At 50.5% G+C, this 23940-nt stretch overlaps 1 long non-coding RNA gene across 1 annotated transcript; it reads left to right on the plus strand.

Moving 5' to 3' along the window:
- Positions 1-209: 209 nt before the first annotated feature.
- On the plus strand, positions 210-18207 carry LOC147646021 (uncharacterized). Its single transcript, XR_015282020.1, has 14 exons — positions 210-660; positions 756-989; positions 1287-3810; positions 3906-4139; positions 4436-6957; positions 7053-7286; positions 7579-10103; positions 10199-10432; positions 10725-10863; positions 10975-13249; positions 13345-13578; positions 13875-16396; positions 16492-16725; positions 17018-18207. It is a non-coding gene; the product is annotated as an uncharacterized LOC147646021 (long non-coding RNA).
- Positions 18208-23940: the final 5733 nt, after the last annotated feature.

Below are 23940 nucleotides of genomic sequence, written 5' to 3' on the forward strand. Positions count from 1 at the left end.
TAGCCATTTGCTACCCTTTAGCCTTGACTGCCACGCATCGGACTGCTGTCCGTGTGGGGCTGGGGATGCTCAGCCTGGAAAGAGAAGGGGGCTGGCGAGGCCTCCCTGCAGCTCTAGGAAAGATGGGCACAGAGAGGAGAAGCCTTTCAAAGGCAGGAGTGAGCTTGAAGTTGGATCTAATGAAGCTGCTCTTTTCCACTCCGGCTGCTGGGCCACTGGCCCAGGCTGTGCACAGAGGCTGGGGATGCTCCATCCTTGGCAACATCCAAGGCCAGCTGGGAGCGGGGCTCTGAGCAACCTCTTCTGGGCGAAGATTGCTCCGCTTGGAACAAGATGGTCTTTAGGGTCCCTTCCAAGCCCAAGCACCCAGGGATTCCATCATTCATTCTACGGTCTCCGTTGTCCACTTCAGCCTGGGCCTGAACTCCTGGCGGTGATGTCACAGTGCACGCTCCAGCTAGAACTTCCAGCATCCAGCAACGGCCACAACACAACCCTTGGCTCCTTGTGCCAGCACGCTCTTCATTCACCCTGCTCCAAGCCTACCCCTGTCACCTTGTTGCCACCTGCTCCCTGATTCCCCCAGCAGTCCCCAAAGCTCCCCATCGCTTGGATTTTGCTCTCCATCCCTGCAGGATGTCTGCATTTGTTCCAAAAGAGGTATGGTACTATTCCACGGAGGCGGACACCCCGCAGCTGCCTGGCTGGGCTGGAGCTCTGTGGGACAGGCTGGGAAATTTTGCTAACCTCTGCAGGCTGGCACAGACCGAGAGGAGGAGACGGACGTCGATACACAGACTGATAGAGAAGAAGCCATGGAAGTGGACGGAGAGGATACTGGAGAGGAAGAGATGGATGTGGATATGTACGAGACAGAGGAAGAGATGGAGGTGGAAACGAAAGATTATGTTGAAGAGATGGATATTGATCTAAAAGACAAGGAGGAAGACATGGTCTTGGGATGAAGACCGATGCCAGCAGCAGAACAGGCAGGTGCTCCCCACAGGCAGAGTGGGTCCCCTGCTGCCAGCCTGGGGCCGGGCTGGGCACTTCCTGCTCAGGGGACACGCTAGCCCATGCACTGGATTCTGCTGGCCATCCCTGGCCTGGCCTGGGCTGGGCTTGCTGTGGGCCACACAAGCCCTGTTCCAGTGCCTGGGCCACAGCCCCCAGCCAGGCTCCCTTCTGGCAGCAGAGTCCCACTGGGCCAGTGTCCCAGCCCGGCAGCACATGGAACACCCTTCCGTGCCTGACTGCACTGACCGTGCTACTTGTTTTTCTTCCAGGACTTAGGGACATCACAGACACAGATGCCACCCTGCTGTACATACGTTTTACAGTTGTTGTGTTCAGGATAGAGGTTTTAGAGTTTGTTTAAGTTGTCTGTAAATACGTTTCATAGAGTTTTGTTAGAGCTGTTCTCAGGTAAATAGGTTCTATAGTTTGTTGTTGTTGTTGTTGTTGTTGTTGTTGTTACCAATATTCTTACAGTGTAAATATGTGGTGTAGTTCATTCTTGTTCCTTTTCTTCTACAGATAAACAGTCTTTGATTTTCACACCCCAGTTCTCTTTGCATTTTCTTCGGGCACATTTGCAAAGCTGTGGGTTGTTTCGGGAACAATGTTTGCAGGGCTCTAAAAAGAGTATCACAACCGCTCTGCCACACTCTCAGCTGCTGCTGCTGCCCCAAAAAGCACTGGCTGGCTTTGCTCACACAATCACAGTTGTGGTGGCATTTCTACCACACCACAGGACAGCGTGTTTTCCCTCTTCTCCTGGAAATACCTACAGCACTTGTGGGTAGCAAGGCAAACATGAGCCTCTTTTAGTGGCCCTTGAAATTGGACATGTGAAATGAGGCACACAAAGCCACAGGCCAGCTGAACCTGGCATCTCTGAATGGGTCTTTACATTCTTCCCAGGAAGATGAATGGCAATCACTATTTTGGCAGGGAGGAAAGTGCATCAGCTAGCAATTTGCTGTAGAAAATGTGCTTTCTGCTCCTCTCACAGCCAAAACTCCTACCCGTTTCTTGGAAGTCCTTCTTAGATAAGGACCGTGTTCAACTGAGTGACAGTGAAGCCAAATGGCAATGCCGCAATCAATTGTCCTGTACACAATCTCCTTCATCCACGTGGAAGGTTACTCACGGGCACACAAGAGGACGGAAGAAACCCAAATGCATCGTTGGACATCATAAAGTCAGACGTGTTGAGGGATGAAGAAATCTTGCAGAGATATGGAAAGCTGCCCTGAAAACCCAGTTCGGGGAGAGCCTGAGCTCTTTTGTGCTTCTAGGCCTGAAGATGCTCAGCAGCTTTCCCAGATGCTCAGCAGGCAGTAGGATTGTGCCTGAATCTGGCTCTGGAAATGCCAGTGCCTCAACTGAGAGCTGTGGCAATGATTTCCATTGCATGGAGAGGGGCCACAGTCCTGCAAGAGTCTTTCAGCAGAGCAAACAGCAGCCTGGAGGGTGGGCAATCTGGACCACTGCATGCTCATCCTTCACCACAATGCAGAGCTGCCATGGATCACTTTTTCCATTTGTCCTGTTGGATATGTTTTGGAGAAGTTGTTCTAGGTGGCTTTGGATGGTGATCCAAGTAGGAAGCAGCCATTCGCCTGCTGTGATATCCTTACAACTAGTCCTAACTTCTCATTGCCTTTGGTTTGATTGGGGGTGTTTTATCTGTTTGTTTGATTGGTTTCTTTGGGTTGGTTTCTTTGTGTTTTTCTCTCTTTTGCTTGGAGTTTCTTTTCCTTTTTTAGAAATGACTGGTGAAGTTGGCACAAGCAAACTCCAGAAAACGTAAAGCAGGCTTGACTTTCCAGAAATTGCTTTTGGCTGGCTTTAGCTGCATTCCCCAGGATCACGATCAGCAGTAGATATTTGCAGGTTTTGCTCTGCATCCTCAGCCTGCCCAGGTGTTGTTCAGTGTTTCAGCAGTGGAGAAGACGATGGATATTTTGCTAAACCTCCTTTCAAACAACAAAACTTGGGTTAGCACGACAGAAAAGAAGAAAAGAAAATCTTCGCCAGTTAGAACAGAGCCAGAGTCCCACCATTTCCCCCTCCACTTCTCTTTCTTTTCTACATTTAGAGGTAAAGCTTCCATCTCCAAAAGCTTCCATCTCTCACTTCCTGATGTAGCCATTTGCTACCCTTTAGCCTTGACTGCCACGCATCGGACTGCTGTCCGTGTGGGGCTGGGGATGCTCAGCCTGGAAAGAGAAGGGGGCTGGCGAGGCCTCCCTGCAGCTCTAGGAAAGATGGGCACAGAGAGGAGAAGCCTTTCAAAGGCAGGAGTGAGCTTGAAGTTGGATCTAATGAAGCTGCTCTTTTCCACTCCGGCTGCTGGGCCACTGGCCCAGGCTGTGCACAGAGGCTGGGGATGCTCCATCCTTGGCAACATCCAAGGCCAGCTGGGAGCGGGGCTCTGAGCAACCTCTTCTGGGCGAAGATTGCTCCGCTTGGAACAAGATGGTCTTTAGGGTCCCTTCCAAGCCCAAGCACCCAGGGATTCCATCATTCATTCTACGGTCTCCGTTGTCCACTTCAGCCTGGGCCTGAACTCCTGGCGGTGATGTCACAGTGCACGCTCCAGCTAGAACTTCCAGCATCCAGCAACGGCCACAACACAACCCTTGGCTCCTTGTGCCAGCACGCTCTTCATTCACCCTGCTCCAAGCCTACCCCTGTCACCTTGTTGCCACCTGCTCCCTGATTCCCCCAGCAGTCCCCAAAGCTCCCCATCGCTTGGATTTTGCTCTCCATCCCTGCAGGATGTCTGCATTTGTTCCAAAAGAGGTATGGTACTATTCCACGGAGGCGGACACCCCGCAGCTGCCTGGCTGGGCTGGAGCTCTGTGGGACAGGCTGGGAAATTTTGCTAACCTCTGCAGGCTGGCACAGACGGAGAGGAGGAGACGGACGTCGATACACAGACTGATAGAGAAGAAGCCATGGAAGTGGACGGAGAGGATACTGGAGAGCAAGAGATGGATGTGGATATGTACGAGACAGAGGAAGAGATGGAGGTGGAAACGAAAGATTATATTGAAGAGATGGATATTGATCTAAAAGACAAGGAGGAAGACATGGTCTTGGGATGAAGACCGATGCCAGCAGCAGAACAGGCAGGTGCTCCCCACAGGCAGAGTGGGGCCCCTGCTGCCAGCCTGGGGCCGGGCTGGGCACTTCCTGCTCAGGGACACGCTAGCCCATGCACTGGATTCTGCTGGCCATCCCTGGCCTGGCCTGGGCTGGGCTTGCTGTGGGCCACACAAGCCCTGTTCCAGTGCCTGGGCCACAGCCCCCAGCCAGGCTCCCTTCTGGCAGCAGAGTCCCACTGGGCCAGTGTCCCAGCCCGGCAGCACATGGAACACCCTTCCGTGCCTGACTGCACTGACCGTGCTACTTGTTTTTCTTCCAGGACTTAGGGACATCACAGACACAGATGCCACCCTGCTGTACATACGTTTTACAGTTGTTGTGTTCAGGATAGAGGTTTTAGAGTTTGTTTAAGTTGTCTGTAAATACGTTTCATAGAGTTTTGTTAGATCTCTTCTCAGGTAAATAGGTTCTATAGTTTGTTGTTGTTGTGGTTGTTGTTGTTGTTACCAATATTCTTACAGTGTAAATATGTGGTGTAGTTCATTCTTGTTCCTTTTCTTCTACAGATAAACAGTCTTTGATTTTCACACCCCAGTTCTCTTTGCATTTTCTTCGGGCACATTTGCAAAGCTGTGGGTTGTTTCGGGAACAATGTTTGCAGGACTCTAAAAAGAGTATCACAACCGCTCTGCCACACTCTCAGCTGCTGCTGCTGCCCCAAAAAGCACTGGCTGGCTTTGCTCACACAATCACAGTTGTGGTGGCATTTCTACCACACCACAGGACAGCGATGTTTTCCCTCTTCTCCTGGAAATACCTACAGCACTTGTGGGTAGCAAGGCAAACATGAGCCTCTTTTAGTGGCCCTTGAAATTGGACATGTGAAATGAGGCACACAAAGCCACAGGCCAGCTGAACCTGGCATCTCTGAATGGGTCTTTACATTCTTCCCAGGAAGATGAATGGCAATCACTATTTTGGCAGGGAGGAAAGTGCATCAGCTAGCAATTTGCTGTAGAAAATGTGCTTTCTGCTCCTCTCACAGCCAAAACTCCTACCCGTTTCTTGGAAGTCCTTCTTAGATAAGGACCGTGTTCAACTGAGTGACAGTGAAGCCAAATGGCAATGCCGCAATCAATTGTCCTGTACACAATCTCCTTCATCCACGTGGAAGGTTACTCACGGGCACACAAGAGGACGGAAGAAACCCAAATGCATCGTTGGACATCATAAAGTCAGACGTGTTGAGGGATGAAGAAATCTTGCAGAGATATGGAAAGCTGCCCTGAAAACCCAGTTCGGGGAGAGCCTGAGCTCTTTTGTGCTTCTAGGCCTGAAGATGCTCAGCACCTTTCCCAGATGCTCAGCAGGCAGTAGGATTGTGCCTGAATCTGGCTCTGGAAATGCCAGTGCCTCAACTGAGAGCTGTGGCAATGATTTCCATTGCATGGAGAGGGGCCACAGTCCTGCAAGAGTCTTTCAGCAGAGCAAACAGCAGCCTGGAGGGTGGGCAATCTGGACCACTGCATGCTCATCCTTCACCACAATGCAGAGCTGCCATGGATCACTTTTTCCATTTCTCCTTTTGGGTATGTTTTGGAGAAGTTGTTCTAGGTGGCTTTGGATGGTGATCCAAGTAGGAAGCAGCCATTCGCCTGCTGTGATATCCTTACAACTAGTCCTAACTTCTCATTGCCTTTGGTTTGATTGGGGGTGTTTTATCTGTTTGTTTGATTGGTTTCTTTGGGTTGGTTTCTTTGTGTTTTTCTCTCTTTTGCTTGGAGTTTCTTTTCCTTTTTTAGAAATGACTGGTGAAGTTGGCACAACCAAACTCCAGAAAACGTAAAGCAGGCTTGACTTTCCAGAAATTGCTTTTGGCTGGCTTTAGCTGCATTCCCCAGGATCACGATCAGCAGTAGATATTTGCAGGTTTTGCTCTGCATCCTCAGCCTGCCCAGGTGTTGTTCAGTGTTTCAGCAGTGGAGAAGACGATGGATATTTTGCTAAACCTCCTTTCAAACAACAAAACTTGGGTTAGCACGACAGAAAAGAAGAAAAGAAAATCTTCGCCAGTTAGAACAGAGCCAGAGTCCCACCATTTCCCCCTCCACTTTTCTTTCTTTTCTACATTTAGAGGTAAAGCTTCCATCTTCAAAAGCTTCCATCTCTCACTTCCTGATGTAGCCATTTGCTACCCTTTAGCCTTGACTGCCACGCATCGGACTGCTGTCCGTGTGGGGCTGGGGATGCTCAGCCTGGAAAGAGAAGGGGGCTGGCGAGGCCTCCCTGCAGCTCTAGGAAAGATGGGCACAGAGAGGAGAAGCTTTTCGAATGCAGGAGTGAGCTTGAAGTTGGATCTAATGAAGCTGCTCTTTTCCACTCAGGCTGCTGGGGCACTGGCCCAGGCTGTGCACAGAGGCTGGGGATGCTCCATCCTTGGCAACATCCAAGGCCAGCTGGGAGCGGGGCTCTGAGCAACCTATTCTAGGGGAAGATCGCTCCGCTTGGAACAAGATGGTCTTTAGGGTCCCTTCCAAGCCCAAGCACCCAGGGATTCCATCATTCATTCTACGGTCTCCGTTGTCCACTTCAGCCTGGGCCTGAACTCCTGGCGGTGATGTCACAGTGCACGCTCCAGCTAGAACTTCCAGCATCCAGCAACGGCCACAACACAACCCTTGGCTCCTTGTGCCAGCACGCTCTTCATTCACCCTGCTCCAAGCCTACCCCTGTCACCTTGTTGCCACCTGCTCCCTGATTCCCCCAGCAGTCCCCAAAGCTCCCCATCGCTTGGATTTTGCTCTCCATCCCTGCAGGATGTCTGCATTTGTTCCAAAAGAGGTATGGTACTATTCCACGGAGGCGGACACCCCGCAGCTGCCTGGCTGGGCTGGAGCTCTGTGGGACAGGCTGGGAAATTTTGCTAACCTCTGCAGGCTGGCACAGACGGAGAGGAGGAGACGGACGTCGATACACAGACTGATAGAGAAGAAGCCATGGAAGTGGACGGAGAGGATACTGGAGAGCAAGAGATGGATGTGGATATGTACGAGACAGAGGAAGAGATGGAGGTGGAAACGAAAGATTATGTTGAAGAGATGGATATTGATCTAAAAGACAAGGAGGAAGACATGGTCTTGGGATGAAGACCGATGCCAGCAGCAGAACAGGCAGGTGCTCCCCACAGGCAGAGTGGGTCCCCTGCTGCCAGCCTGGGGCCGGGCTGGGCACTTCCTGCTCAGGGGACACGCTAGCCCATGCACTGGATTCTGCTGGCCATCCCTGGCCTGGCCTGGGCTTGCTGTGGGCCACACAAGCCCTGTTCCAGTGCCTGGGCCACAGCCCCCAGCCAGGCTCCCTTCTGGCAGCAGAGTCCCACTGGGCCAGTGTCCCAGCCCGGCAGCACATGGAACACCCTTCCGTGCCTGACTGCACTGACCGTGCTACTTGTTTTTCTTCCAGGACTTAGGGACATCACAGACACAGATGCCACCCTGCTGTACATACGTTTTACAGTTGTTGTGTTCAGGATAGAGGTTTTAGAGTTTGTTTAAGTTGTCTGTAAATACGTTTCATAGAGTTTTGTTAGATCTCTTCTCAGGTAAATAGGTTCTATAGTTTGTTGTTGTTGTTGTGGTTGTTGTTGTTGTTACCAATATTCTTACAGTGTAAATATGTGGTGTAGTTCATTCTTGTTCCTTTTCTTCTACAGATAAACAGTCTTTGATTTTCACACCCCAGTTCTCTTTGCATTTTCTTCGGGCACATTTGCAAAGCTGTGGGTTGTTTCGGGAACAATGTTTGCAGGACTCTAAAAAGAGTATCACAACCGCTCTGCCACACTCTCAGCTGCTGCTGCTGCCCCAAAAAGCACTGGCTGGCTTTGCTCACACAATCACAGTTGTGGTGGCATTTCTACCACACCACAGGACAGCGATGTTTTCCCTCTTCTCCTGGAAATACCTACAGCACTTGTGGGTAGCAAGGCAAACATGAGCCTCTTTTAGTGGCCCTTGAAATTGGACATGTGAAATGAGGCACACAAAGCCACAGGCCAGCTGAACCTGGCATCTCTGAATGGGTCTTTACATTCTTCCCAGGAAGATGAATGGCAATCACTATTTTGGCAGGGAGGAAAGTGCATCAGCTAGCAATTTGCTGTAGAAAATGTGCTTTCTGCTCCTCTCACAGCCAAAACTCCTACCCATTTCTTGGAAGTCCTTCTTAGATAAGGACCGTGTTCAACTGAGTGACAGTGAAGCCAAATGGCAATGCCGCAATCAATTGTCCTGTACACAATCTCCTTCATCCACGTGGAAGGTTACTCACGGGCACACAAGAGGACGGAAGAAACCCAAATGCATCGTTGGACATCATAAAGTCAGACGTGTTGAGGGATGAAGAAATCTTGCAGAGATATGGAAAGCTGCCCTGAAAACCCAGTTCGGGGAGAGCCTGAGCTCTTTTGTGCTTCTAGGCCTGAAGATGCTCAGCAGCTTTCCCAGATGCTCAGCAGGCAGTAGGATTGTGCCTGAATCTGGCTCTGGAAATGCCAGTGCCTCAACTGAGAGCTGTGGCAATGATTTCCATTGCATGGAGAGGGGCCACAGTCCTGCAAGAGTCTTTCAGCAGAGCAAACAGCAGCCTGGAGGGTGGGCAATCTGGACCACTGCATGCTCATCCTTCACCACAATGCAGAGCTGCCATGGATCACTTTTTCCATTTCTCCTTTTGGGTATGTTTTGGAGAAGTTGTTCTAGGTGGCTTTGGATGGTGATCCAAGTAGGAAGCAGCCATTCGCCTGCTGTGATATCCTTACAACTAGTCCTAACTTCTCATTGCCTTTGGTTTGATTGGGGGTGTTTTATCTGTTTGTTTGATTGGTTTCTTTGGGTTGGTTTCTTTGTGTTTTTCTCTCTTTTGCTTGGAGTTTCTTTTCCTTTTTTAGAAATGACTGGTGAAGTTGGCACAACCAAACTCCAGAAAACGTAAAGCAGGCTTGACTTTCCAGAAATTGCTTTTGGCTGGCTTTAGCTGCATTCCCCAGGATCACGATCAGCAGTAGATATTTGCAGGTTTTGCTCTGCATCCTCAGCCTGCCCAGGTGTTGTTCAGTGTTTCAGCAGTGGAGAAGACGATGGATATTTTGCTAAACCTCCTTTCCAACAACAAAACTTGGGTTAGCACGACAGAAAAGAAGAAAAGAAAATCTTCGCCAGTTAGAACAGAGCCAGAGTCCCACCATTTCCCCCTCCACTTTTCTTTCTTTTCTACATTTAGAGGTAAAGCTTCCATCTTCAAAAGCTTCCATCTCTCACTTCCTGATGTAGCCATTTGCTACCCTTTAGCCTTGACTGCCACGCATCGGACTGCTGTCCGTGTGGGGCTGGGGATGCTCAGCCTGGAAAGAGAAGGGGGCTGGCGAGGCCTCCCTGCAGCTCTAGGAAAGATGGGCACAGAGAGGAGAAGCCTTTCAAAGGCAGGAGTGAGCTTGAAGTTGGATCTAATGAAGCTGCTCTTTTCCACTCAGGCTGCTGGGGCACTGGCCCAGGCTGTGCACAGAGGCTGGGGATGCTCCATCCTTGGCAACATCCAAGGCCAGCTGGGAGCGGGGCTCTGAGCAACCTCTTCTGGGCGAAGATTGCTCCGCTTGGAACAAGATGGTCTTTAGGGTCCCTTCCAAGCCCAAGCACCCAGGGATTCCATCATTCATTCTACGGTCTCCGTTGTCCACTTCAGCCTGGGCCTGAACTCCTGGCGGTGATGTCACAGTGCACGCTCCAGCTAGAACTTCCAGCATCCAGCAACGGCCACAACACAACCCTTGGCTCCTTGTGCCAGCACGCTCTTCATTCACCCTGCTCCAAGCCTACCCCTGTCACCTTGTTGCCACCTGCTCCCTGATTCCCCCAGCAGTCCCCAAAGCTCCCCATCGCTTGGATTTTGCTCTCCATCCCTGCAGGATGTCTGCATTTGTTCCAAAAGAGGTATGGTACTATTCCACGGAGGCGGACACCCCGCAGCTGCCTGGCTGGGCTGGAGCTCTGTGGGACAGGCTGGGAAATTTTGCTAACCTCTGCAGGCTGGCACAGACGGAGAGGAGGAGACGGACGTCGATACACAGACTGATAGAGAAGAAGCCATGGAAGTGGACGGAGAGGATACTGGAGAGCAAGAGATGGATGTGGATATGTACGAGACAGAGGAAGAGATGGAGGTGGAAACGAAAGATTATGTTGAAGAGATGGATATTGATCTAAAAGACAAGGAGGAAGACATGGTCTTGGGATGAAGACTGATGCCAGCAGCAGAACAGGCAGGTGCTCCCCACAGGCAGAGTGGGTCCCCTGCTGCCAGCCTGGGGCCGGGCTGGGCACTTCCTGCTCAGGGGACACGCTAGCCCATGCACTGGATTCTGCTGGCCATCCCTGGCCTGGCCTGGGCTTGCTGTGGGCCACACAAGCCCTGTTCCAGTGCCTGGGCCACAGCCCCCAGCCAGGCTCCCTTCTGGCAGCAGAGTCCCACTGGGCCAGTGTCCCAGCCCGGCAGCACATGGAACACCCTTCTGTGCCTGACTGCACTGACCGTGCTACTTGTTTTTCTTCCAGGACTTAGGGACATCACAGACACAGATGCCACCCTGCTGTACATACGTTTTACAGTTGTTGTGTTCAGGATAGAGGTTTTAGAGTTTGTTTAAGTTGTCTGTAAATACGTTTCATAGAGTTTTGTTAGATCTCTTCTCAGGTAAATAGGTTCTATAGTTTGTTGTTGTTGTTGTGGTTGTTGTTGTTGTTACCAATATTCTTACAGTGTAAATATGTGGTGTAGTTCATTCTTGTTCCTTTTCTTCTACAGATAAACAGTCTTTGATTTTCACACCCCAGTTCTCTTTGCATTTTCTTCGGGCACATTTGCAAAGCTGTGGGTTGTTTCGGGAACAATGTTTGCAGGACTCTAAAAAGAGTATCACAACCGCTCTGCCACACTCTCAGCTGCTGCTGCTGCCCCAAAAAGCACTGGCTGGCTTTGCTCACACAATCACAGTTGTGGTGGCATTTCTACCACACCACAGGACAGCGATGTTTTCCCTCTTCTCCTGGAAATACCTACAGCACTTGTGGGTAGCAAGGCAAACATGAGCCTCTTTTAGTGGCCCTTGAAATTGGACATGTGAAATGAGGCACACAAAGCCACAGGCCAGCTGAACCTGGCATCTCTGAATGGGTCTTTACATTCTTCCCAGGAAGATGAATGGCAATCACTATTTTGGCAGGGAGGAAAGTGCATCAGCTAGCAATTTGCTGTAGAAAATGTGCTTTCTGCTCCTCTCACAGCCAAAACTCCTACCCATTTCTTGGAAGTCCTTCTTAGATAAGGACCGTGTTCAACTGAGTGACAGTGAAGCCAAATGGCAATGCCGCAATCAATTGTCCTGTACACAATCTCCTTCATCCACGTGGAAGGTTACTCACGGGCACACAAGAGGACGGAAGAAACCCAAATGCATCGTTGGACATCATAAAGTCAGACGTGTTGAGGGATGAAGAAATCTTGCAGAGATATGGAAAGCTGCCCTGAAAACCCAGTTCGGGGAGAGCCTGAGCTCTTTTGTGCTTCTAGGCCTGAAGATGCTCAGCACCTTTCCCAGATGCTCAGCAGGCAGTAGGATTGTGCCTGAATCTGGCTCTGGAAATGCCAGTGCCTCAACTGAGAGCTGTGGCAATGATTTCCATTGCATGGAGAGGGGCCACAGTCCTGCAAGAGTCTTTCAGCAGAGCAAACAGCAGCCTGGAGGGTGGGCAATCTGGACCACTGCATGCTCATCCTTCACCACAATGCAGAGCTGCCATGGATCACTTTTTCCATTTCTCCTTTTGGGTATGTTTTGGAGAAGTTGTTCTAGGTGGCTTTGGATGGTGATCCAAGTAGGAAGCAGCCATTCGCCTGCTGTGATATCCTTACAACTAGTCCTAACTTCTCATTGCCTTTGGTTTGATTGGGGGTGTTTTATCTGTTTGTTTGATTGGTTTCTTTGGGTTGGTTTCTTTGTGTTTTTCTCTCTTTTGCTTGGAGTTTCTTTTCCTTTTTTAGAAATGACTGGTGAAGTTGGCACAACCAAACTCCAGAAAACGTAAAGCAGGCTTGACTTTCCAGAAATTGCTTTTGGCTGGCTTTAGCTGCATTCCCCAGGATCACGATCAGCAGTAGATATTTGCAGGTTTTGCTCTGCATCCTCAGCCTGCCCAGGTGTTGTTCAGTGTTTCAGCAGTGGAGAAGACGATGGATATTTTGCTAAACCTCCTTTCAAACAACAAAACTTGGGTTAGCACGACAGAAAAGAAGAAAAGAAAATCTTCGCCAGTTAGAACAGAGCCAGAGTCCCACCATTTCCCCCTCCACTTTTCTTTCTTTTCTACATTTAGAGGTAAAGCTTCCATCTCCAAAAGCTTCCATCTCTCACTTCCTGATGTAGCCATTTGCTACCCTTTAGCCTTGACTGCCACGCATCGGACTGCTGTCCGTGTGGGGCTGGGGATGCTCAGCCTGGAAAGAGAAGGGGGCTGGCAAGGCCTCCCTGCAGCTCTAGGAAAGATGGGCACAGAGAGGAGAAGCTTTTCGAATGCAGGAGTGAGCTTGAAGTTGGATCTAATGAAGCTGCTCTTTTCCACTCAGGCTGCTGGGGCACTCGCCCAGGCTGTGCACAGAGGCTGGGGATGCTCCATCCTTGGCAACATCCAAGGCCAGCTGGGAGCGGGGCTCTGAGCAACCTATTCTAGGGGAAGATCGCTCCGCTTGGAACAAGATGGTCTTTAGGGTCCCTTCCAAGCCCAAGCACCCAGGGATTCCATCATTCATTCTACGGTCTCCGTTGTCCACTTCAGCCTGGGCCTGAACTCCTGGCGGTGATGTCACAGTGCACGCTCCAGCTAGAACTTCCAGCATCCAGCAACGGCCACAACACAACCCTTGGCTCCTTGTGCCAGCACGCTCTTCATTCACCCTGCTCCAAGCCTACCCCTGTCACCTTGTTGCCACCTGCTCCCTGATTCCCCCAGCAGTCCCCAAAGCTCCCCATCGCTTGGATTTTGCTCTCCATCCCTGCAGGATGTCTGCATTTGTTCCAAAAGAGGTATGGTACTATTCCACGGAGGCGGACACCCCGCAGCTGCCTGGCTGGGCTGGAGCTCTGTGGGACAGGCTGGGAAATTTTGCTAACCTCTGCAGGCTGGCACAGACGGAGAGGAGGAGACGGACGTCGATACACAGACTGATAGAGAAGAAGCCATGGAAGTGGACGGAGAGGATACTGGAGAGCAAGAGATGGATGTGGATATGTACGAGACAGAGGAAGAGATGGAGGTGGAAACGAAAGATTATATTGAAGAGATGGATATTGATCTAAAAGACAAGGAGGAAGACATGGTCTTGGGATGAAGACCGATGCCAGCAGCAGAACAGGCAGGTGCTCCCCACAGGCAGAGTGGGGCCCCTGCTGCCAGCCTGGGGCCGGGCTGGGCACTTCCTGCTCAGGGACACGCTAGCCCATGCACTGGATTCTGCTGGCCATCCCTGGCCTGGCCTGGGCTGGGCTTGCTGTGGGCCACACAAGCCCTGTTCCAGTGCCTGGGCCACAGCCCCCAGCCAGGCTCCCTTCTGGCAGCAGAGTCCCACTGGGCCAGTGTCCCAGCCCGGCAGCACATGGAACACCCTTCCGTGCCTGACTGCACTGACCGTGCTACTTGTTTTTCTTCCAGGACTTAGGGACATCACAGACACAGATGCCACCCTGCTGTACATACGTTTTACAGTTGTTGTGTTCAGGATAGAGGTTTTAGAGTTTGTTTAAGTTGTCTGTAAATACGTTTCATAGAGTTTTGTTAGATCTCTTCTCAGGTAAATAGGTTCTATAGTTTGTTGTTGTTGTGGTTGTTGTTGTTGTTACCAATATTCTTACAGTGTAAATATGTGGTGTAGTTCATTCTTGTTCCTTTTCTTCTACAGATAAACAGTCTTTGATTTTCACACCCCAGTTCTCTTTGCATTTTCTTCGGGCACATTTGCAAAGCTGTGGGTTGTTTCGGGAACAATGTTTGCAGGACTCTAAAAAGAGTATCACAACCGCTCTGCCACACTCTCAGCTGCTGCTGCTGCCCCAAAAAGCACTGGCTGGCTTTGCTCACACAATCACAGTTGTGGTGGCATTTCTACCACACCACAGGACAGCGATGTTTTCCCTCTTCTCCTGGAAATACCTACAGCACTTGTGGGTAGCAAGGCAAACATGAGCCTCTTTTAGTGGCCCTTGAAATTGGACATGTGAAATGAGGCACACAAAGCCACAGGCCAGCTGAACCTGGCATCTCTGAATGGGTCTTTACATTCTTCCCAGGAAGATGAATGGCAATCACTATTTTGGCAGGGAGGAAAGTGCATCAGCTAGCAATTTGCTGTAGAAAATGTGCTTTCTGCTCCTCTCACAGCCAAAACTCCTACCCGTTTCTTGGAAGTCCTTCTTAGATAAGGACCGTGTTCAACTGAGTGACAGTGAAGCCAAATGGCAATGCCGCAATCAATTGTCCTGTACACAATCTCCTTCATCCACGTGGAAGGTTACTCACGGGCACACAAGAGGACGGAAGAAACCCAAATGCATCGTTGGACATCATAAAGTCAGACGTGTTGAGGGATGAAGAAATCTTGCAGAGATATGGAAAGCTGCCCTGAAAACCCAGTTCGGGGAGAGCCTGAGCTCTTTTGTGCTTCTAGGCCTGAAGATGCTCAGCAGCTTTCCCAGATGCTCAGCAGGCAGTAGGATTGTGCCTGAATCTGGCTCTGGAAATGCCAGTGCCTCAACTGAGAGCTGTGGCAATGATTTCCATTGCATGGAGAGGGGCCACAGTCCTGCAAGAGTCTTTCAGCAGAGCAAACAGCAGCCTGGAGGGTGGGCAATCTGGACCACTGCATGCTCATCCTTCACCACAATGCAGAGCTGCCATGGATCACTTTTTCCATTTCTCCTTTTGGGTATGTTTTGGAGAAGTTGTTCTAGGTGGCTTTGGATGGTGATCCAAGTAGGAAGCAGCCATTCGCCTGCTGTGATATCCTTACAACTAGTCCTAACTTCTCATTGCCTTTGGTTTGATTGGGGGTGTTTTATCTGTTTGTTTGATTGGTTTCTTTGGGTTGGTTTCTTTGTGTTTTTCTCTCTTTTGCTTGGAGTTTCTTTTCCTTTTTTAGAAATGACTGGTGAAGTTGGCACAACCAAACTCCAGAAAACGTAAAGCAGGCTTGACTTTCCAGAAATTGCTTTTGGCTGGCTTTAGCTGCATTCCCCAGGATCACGATCAGCAGTAGATATTTGCAGGTTTTGCTCTGCATCCTCAGCCTGCCCAGGTGTTGTTCAGTGTTTCAGCAGTGGAGAAGACGATGGATATTTTGCTAAACCTCCTTTCAAACAACAAAACTTGGGTTAGCACGACAGAAAAGAAGAAAAGAAAATCTTCGCCAGTTAGAACAGAGCCAGAGTCCCACCATTTCCCCCTCCACTTTTCTTTCTTTTCTACATTTAGAGGTAAAGCTTCCATCTTCAAAAGCTTCCATCTCTCACTTCCTGATGTAGCCATTTGCTACCCTTTAGCCTTGACTGCCACGCATCGGACTGCTGTCCGTGTGGGGCTGGGGATGCTCAGCCTGGAAAGAGAAGGGGGCTGGCGAGGCCTCCCTGCAGCTCTAGGAAAGATGGGCACAGAGAGGAGAAGCTTTTCGAATGCAGGAGTGAGCTTGAAGTTGGATCTAATGAAGCTGCTCTTTTCCACTCAGGCTGCTGGGGCACTGGCCCAGGCTGTGCACAGAGGCTGGGGATGCTCCATCCTTGGCAACATCCAAGGCCAGCTGGGAGCGGGGCTCTGAGCAACCTATTCTAGGGGAAGATCGCTCCGCTTGGAACAAGATGGTCTTTAGGGTCCCTTCCAAGCCCAAGCACCCAGGGATTCCATCATTCATTCTACGGTCTCCGTTGTCCACTTCAGCCTGGGCCTGAACTCCTGGCGGTGATGTCACAGTGCACGCTCCAGCTAGAACTTCCAGCATCCAGCAACGGCCACAACACAACCCTTGGCTCCTTGTGCCAGCACGCTCTTCATTCACCCTGCTCCAAGCCTACCCCTGTCACCTTGTTGCCACCTGCTCCCTGATTCCCCCAGCAGTCCCCAAAGCTCCCCATCGCTTGGATTTTGCTCTCCATCCCTGCAGGATGTCTGCATTTGTTCCAAAAGAGGTATGGTACTATTCCACGGAGGCGGACACCCCGCAGCTGCCTGGCTGGGCTGGAGCTCTGTGGGACAGGCTGGGAAATTTTGCTAACCTCTGCAGGCTGGCACAGACGGAGAGGAGGAGACGGACGTCGATACACAGACTGATAGAGAAGAAGCCATGGAAGTGGACGGAGAGGATACTGGAGAGCAAGAGATGGATGTGGATATGTACGAGACAGAGGAAGAGATGGAGGTGGAAACGAAAGATTATGTTGAAGAGATGGATATTGATCTAAAAGACAAGGAGGAAGACATGGTCTTGGGATGAAGACCGATGCCAGCAGCAGAACAGGCAGGTGCTCCCCACAGGCAGAGTGGGTCCCCTGCTGCCAGCCTGGGGCCGGGCTGGGCACTTCCTGCTCAGGGGACACGCTAGCCCATGCACTGGATTCTGCTGGCCATCCCTGGCCTGGCCTGGGCTTGCTGTGGGCCACACAAGCCCTGTTCCAGTGCCTGGGCCACAGCCCCCAGCCAGGCTCCCTTCTGGCAGCAGAGTCCCACTGGGCCAGTGTCCCAGCCCGGCAGCACATGGAACACCCTTCCGTGCCTGACTGCACTGACCGTGCTACTTGTTTTTCTTCCAGGACTTAGGGACATCACAGACACAGATGCCACCCTGCTGTACATACGTTTTACAGTTGTTGTGTTCAGGATAGAGGTTTTAGAGTTTGTTTAAGTTGTCTGTAAATACGTTTCATAGAGTTTTGTTAGATCTCTTCTCAGGTAAATAGGTTCTATAGTTTGTTGTTGTTGTTGTGGTTGTTGTTGTTGTTACCAATATTCTTACAGTGTAAATATGTGGTGTAGTTCGTTCTTGTTCCTTTTCTTCTACAGATAAACAGTCTTTGATTTTCACACCCCAGTTCTCTTTGCATTTTCTTCGGGCACATTTGCAAAGCTGTGGGTTGTTTCGGGAACAATGTTTGCAGGACTCTAAAAAGAGTATCACAACCGCTCTGCCACACTCTCAGCTGCTGCTGCTGCCCCAAAAAGCACTGGCTGGCTTTGCTCACACAATCACAGTTGTGGTGGCATTTCTACCACACCACAGGACAGCGATGTTTTCCCTCTTCTCCTGGAAATACCTACAGCACTTGTGGGTAGCAAGGCAAACATGAGCCTCTTTTAGTGGCCCTTGAAATTGGACATGTGAAATGAGGCACACAAAGCCACAGGCCAGCTGAACCTGGCATCTCTGAATGGGTCTTTACATTCTTCCCAGGAAGATGAATGGCAATCACTATTTTGGCAGGGAGGAAAGTGCATCAGCTAGCAATTTGCTGTAGAAAATGTGCTTTCTGCTCCTCTCACAGCCAAAACTCCTACCCATTTCTTGGAAGTCCTTCTTAGATAAGGACCGTGTTCAACTGAGTGACAGTGAAGCCAAATGGCAATGCCGCAATCAATTGTCCTGTACACAATCTCCTTCATCCACGTGGAAGGTTACTCACGGGCACACAAGAGGACGGAAGAAACCCAAATGCATCGTTGGACATCATAAAGTCAGACGTGTTGAGGGATGAAGAAATCTTGCAGAGATATGGAAAGCTGCCCTGAAAACCCAGTTCGGGGAGAGCCTGAGCTCTTTTGTGCTTCTAGGCCTGAAGATGCTCAGCAGCTTTCCCAGATGCTCAGCAGGCAGTAGGATTGTGCCTGAATCTGGCTCTGGAAATGCCAGTGCCTCAACTGAGAGCTGTGGCAATGATTTCCATTGCATGGAGAGGGGCCACAGTCCTGCAAGAGTCTTTCAGCAGAGCAAACAGCAGCCTGGAGGGTGGGCAATCTGGACCACTGCATGCTCATCCTTCACCACAATGCAGAGCTGCCATGGATCACTTTTTCCATTTCTCCTTTTGGGTATGTTTTGGAGAAGTTGTTCTAGGTGGCTTTGGATGGTGATCCAAGTAGGAAGCAGCCATTCGCCTGCTGTGATATCCTTACAACTAGTCCTAACTTCTCATTGCCTTTGGTTTGATTGGGGGTGTTTTATCTGTTTGTTTGATTGGTTTCTTTGGGTTGGTTTCTTTGTGTTTTTCTCTCTTTTGCTTGGAGTTTCTTTTCCTTTTTTAGAAATGACTGGTGAAGTTGGCACAACCAAACTCCAGAAAACGTAAAGCAGGCTTGACTTTCCAGAAATTGCTTTTGGCTGGCTTTAGCTGCATTCCCCAGGATCACGATCAGCAGTAGATATTTGCAGGTTTTGCTCTGCATCCTCAGCCTGCCCAGGTGTTGTTCAGTGTTTCAGCAGTGGAGAAGACGATGGATATTTTGCTAAACCTCCTTTCAAACAACAAAACTTGGGTTAGCACGACAGAAAAGAAGAAAAGAAAATCTTCGCCAGTTAGAACAGAGCCAGAGTCCCACCATTTCCCCCTCCACTTTTCTTTCTTTTCTACATTTAGAGGTAAAGCTTCCATCTTCAAAAGCTTCCATCTCTCACTTCCTGATGTAGCCATTTGCTACCCTTTAGCCTTGACTGCCACGCATCGGACTGCTGTCCGTGTGGGGCTGGGGATGCTCAGCCTGGAAAGAGAAGGGGGCTGGCGAGGCCTCCCTGCAGCTCTAGGAAAGATGGGCACAGAGAGGAGAAGCTTTTCGAATGCAGGAGTGAGCTTGAAGTTGGATCTAATGAAGCTGCTCTTTTCCACTCAGGCTGCTGGGGCACTGGCCCAGGCTGTGCACAGAGGCTGGGGATGCTCCATCCTTGGCAACATCCAAGGCCAGCTGGGAGCGGGGCTCTGAGCAACCTATTCTAGGGGAAGATCGCTCCGCTTGGAACAAGATGGTCTTTAGGGTCCCTTCCAAGCCCAAGCACCCAGGGATTCCATCATTCATTCTACGGTCTCCGTTGTCCACTTCAGCCTGGGCCTGAACTCCTGGCGGTGATGTCACAGTGCACGCTCCAGCTAGAACTTCCAGCATCCAGCAACGGCCACAACACAACCCTTGGCTCCTTGTGCCAGCACGCTCTTCATTCACCCTGCTCCAAGCCTACCCCTGTCACCTTGTTGCCACCTGCTCCCTGATTCCCCCAGCAGTCCCCAAAGCTCCCCATCGCTTGGATTTTGCTCTCCATCCCTGCAGGATGTCTGCATTTGTTCCAAAAGAGGTATGGTACTATTCCACGGAGGCGGACACCCCGCAGCTGCCTGGCTGGGCTGGAGCTCTGTGGGACAGGCTGGGAAATTTTGCTAACCTCTGCAGGCTGGCACAGACGGAGAGGAGGAGACGGACGTCGATACACAGACTGATAGAGAAGAAGCCATGGAAGTGGACGGAGAGGATACTGGAGAGCAAGAGATGGATGTGGATATGTACGAGACAGAGGAAGAGATGGAGGTGGAAACGAAAGATTATGTTGAAGAGATGGATATTGATCTAAAAGACAAGGAGGAAGACATGGTCTTGGGATGAAGACTGATGCCAGCAGCAGAACAGGCAGGTGCTCCCCACAGGCAGAGTGGGTCCCCTGCTGCCAGCCTGGGGCCGGGCTGGGCACTTCCTGCTCAGGGGACACGCTAGCCCATGCACTGGATTCTGCTGGCCATCCCTGGCCTGGCCTGGGCTTGCTGTGGGCCACACAAGCCCTGTTCCAGTGCCTGGGCCACAGCCCCCAGCCAGGCTCCCTTCTGGCAGCAGAGTCCCACTGGGCCAGTGTCCCAGCCCGGCAGCACATGGAACACCCTTCTGTGCCTGACTGCACTGACCGTGCTACTTGTTTTTCTTCCAGGACTTAGGGACATCACAGACACAGATGCCACCCTGCTGTACATACGTTTTACAGTTGTTGTGTTCAGGATAGAGGTTTTAGAGTTTGTTTAAGTTGTCTGTAAATACGTTTCATAGAGTTTTGTTAGATCTCTTCTCAGGTAAATAGGTTCTATAGTTTGTTGTTGTTGTTGTGGTTGTTGTTGTTGTTACCAATATTCTTACAGTGTAAATATGTGGTGTAGTTCATTCTTGTTCCTTTTCTTCTACAGATAAACAGTCTTTGATTTTCACACCCCAGTTCTCTTTGCATTTTCTTCGGGCACATTTGCAAAGCTGTGGGTTGTTTCGGGAACAATGTTTGCAGGACTCTAAAAAGAGTATCACAACCGCTCTGCCACACTCTCAGCTGCTGCTGCTGCCCCAAAAAGCACTGGCTGGCTTTGCTCACACAATCACAGTTGTGGTGGCATTTCTACCACACCACAGGACAGCGATGTTTTCCCTCTTCTCCTGGAAATACCTACAGCACTTGTGGGTAGCAAGGCAAACATGAGCCTCTTTTAGTGGCCCTTGAAATTGGACATGTGAAATGAGGCACACAAAGCCACAGGCCAGCTGAACCTGGCATCTCTGAATGGGTCTTTACATTCTTCCCAGGAAGATGAATGGCAATCACTATTTTGGCAGGGAGGAAAGTGCATCAGCTAGCAATTTGCTGTAGAAAATGTGCTTTCTGCTCCTCTCACAGCCAAAACTCCTACCCATTTCTTGGAAGTCCTTCTTAGATAAGGACCGTGTTCAACTGAGTGACAGTGAAGCCAAATGGCAATGCCGCAATCAATTGTCCTGTACACAATCTCCTTCATCCACGTGGAAGGTTACTCACGGGCACACAAGAGGACGGAAGAAACCCAAATGCATCGTTGGACATCATAAAGTCAGACGTGTTGAGGGATGAAGAAATCTTGCAGAGATATGGAAAGCTGCCCTGAAAACCCAGTTCGGGGAGAGCCTGAGCTCTTTTGTGCTTCTAGGCCTGAAGATGCTCAGCACCTTTCCCAGATGCTCAGCAGGCAGTAGGATTGTGCCTGAATCTGGCTCTGGAAATGCCAGTGCCTCAACTGAGAGCTGTGGCAAGGATTTCCATTGCATGGAGAGGGGCCACAAGAGTCCTGCAAGAGTCTTTCAGCAGAGCAAACAGCAGCCTGGAGGGTGGGCAATGCTGCATCTGGACCACTGCATGCTCATCCTTCACCACAATGCAGAGCTGCCATGGATCACTTTTTCCATTTGTCCTGTTGGATATGTTTTGGAGAAGTTGTTCTAGGTGGCTTTGGATGGTGATCCAAGTAGGAAGCAGCCATTCGCCTGCTGTGATATCCTTACAACTAGTCTTAACTTCTCATTGCCTTTGGTTTGATTGGGGGTGTTTTATCTGTTTGTTTGATTGGTTTCTTTGGGTTGGTTTCTTTGTGTTTTTCTCTCTTTTGCTTGGAGTTTCTTTTCCTTTTTTAGAAATGACTGGTGAAGTTGGCACAACCAAACTCCAGAAAACGTAAAGCAGGCTTGACTTTCCAGAAATTGCTTTTGGCTGGCTTTAGCTGCATTCCCCAGGATCACGATCAGCAGTAGATATTTGCAGGTTTTGCTCTGCATCCTCAGCCTGCCCAGGTGTTGTTCAGTGTTTCAGCAGTGGAGAAGACGATGGATATTTTGCTAAACCTCCTTTCAAACAACAAAACTTGGGTTAGCACGACAGAAAAGAAGAAAAGAAAATCTTCGCCAGTTAGAACAGAGCCAGAGTCCCACCATTTCCTCCTCCACTTCTCTTTCTTTTCTACATTTAGAGGTAAAGCTTCCATCTCCAAAAGCTTCCATCTCTCACTTCCTGATGTAGCCATTTGCTACCCTTTAGCCTTGACTGCCACGCATCGGACTGCTGTCCGTGTGGGGCTGGGGATGCTCAGCCTGGAAAGAGAAGGGGGCTGGCGAGGCCTCCCTGCAGCTCTAGGAAAGATGGGCACAGGGAGGAGAAGCCTTTCAACTGCAGGAGTGAGCTTGAAGTTGGATCTAATGAAGCTGCTCTTTTCCACTCCGGCTGCTGGGCCACTGGCCCAGGCTGTGCACAGAGGCTGGGGATGCTCCATCCTTGGCAACATCCAAGGCCAGCTGGGAGCGGGGCTCTGAGCAACCTATTCTAGGGGAAGATCGCTCCGCTTGGAACAAGATGGTCTTTAGGGTCCCTTCCAAGCCCAAGCACCCAGGGATTCCATCATTCATTCTACGGTCTCCGTTGTCCACTTCAGCCTGGGCCTGAACTCCTGGCGGTGATGTCACAGTGCACGCTCCAGCTAGAACTTCCAGCATCCAGCAACGGCCACAACACAACCCTTGGCTCCTTGTGCCAGCACGCTCTTCATTCACCCTGCTCCAAGCCTACCCCTGTCACCTTGTTGCCACCTGCTCCCTGATTCCCCCAGCAGTCCCCAAAGCTCCCCATCGCTTGGATTTTGCTCTCCATCCCTGCAGGATGTCTGCATTTGTTCCAAAAGAGGTATGGTACTATTCCACGGAGGCGGACACCCCGCAGCTGCCTGGCTGGGCTGGAGCTCTGTGGGACAGGCTGGGAAATTTTGCTACCTCTGCAGGCTGGCACAGACGGAGAGGAGGAGACGGACGTCGATACACAGACTGATAGAGAAGAAGCCATGGAAGTGGACGGAGAGGATACTGGAGAGCAAGAGATGGATGTGGATATGTACGAGACAGAGGAAGAGATGGAGGTGGAAACGAAAGATTATGTTGAAGAGATGGATATTGATCTAAAAGACAAGGAGGAAGACATGGTCTTGGGATGAAGACCGATGCCAGCAGCAGAACAGGCAGGTGCTCCCCACAGGCAGAGTGGGGCCCCTGCTGCCAGCCTGGGGCCGGGCTGGGCACTTCCTGCTCAGGGACACGCTAGCCCATGCACTGGATTCTGCTGGCCATCCCTGGCCTGGCCTGGGCTTGCTGTGGGCCACACAAGCCCTGTTCCAGTGCCTGGGCCACAGCCCCCAGCCAGGCTCCCTTCTGGCAGCAGAGTCCCACTGGGCCAGTGTCCCAGCCCGGCAGCACATGGAACACCCTTCCGTGCCTGACTGCACTGACTGTGCTACTTGTTTTTCTTCCAGGACTTAGGGACATCACAGACACAGATGCCACCCTGCTGTACATACGTTTTACAGTTGTTGTGTTCAGGATAGAGGTTTTAGAGTTTGTTTAAGTTGTCTGTAAATACGTTTCATAGAGTTTTGTTAGATCTCTTCTCAGGTAAATAGGTTCTATAGTTTGTTGTTGTTGTTGTGGTTGTTGTTGTTGTTGTTACCAATATTCTTACAGTGTAAATATGTGGTGTAGTTCATTCTTGTTCCTTTTCTTCTACAGATAAACAGTCTTTGATTTTCACACCCCAGTTCTCTTTGCATTTTCTTCGGGCACATTTGCAAAGCTGTGGGTTGTTTCGGGAACAATGTTTGCAGGACTCTAAAAAGAGTATCACAACCGCTCTGCCACACTCTCAGCTGCTGCTGCTGCCCCAAAAAGCACTGGCTGGCTTTGCTCACACAATCACAGTTGTGGTGGCATTTCTACCACACCACAGGACAGCGATGTTTTCCCTCTTCTCCTGGAAATACCTACAGCACTTGTGGGTAGCAAGGCAAACATGAGCCTCTTTTAGTGGCCCTTGAAATTGGACATGTGAAATGAGGCACACAAAGCCACAGGCCAGCTGAACCTGGCATCTCTGAATGGG

The sequence above is a fragment of the Cyanistes caeruleus genome, unplaced genomic scaffold (genome assembly GCF_971803275.1).
Source record: "Cyanistes caeruleus unplaced genomic scaffold, bCyaCae1.hap1.1 HAP1_SCAFFOLD_133, whole genome shotgun sequence".
Taxonomy (NCBI): domain Eukaryota; kingdom Metazoa; phylum Chordata; class Aves; order Passeriformes; family Paridae; genus Cyanistes; species Cyanistes caeruleus.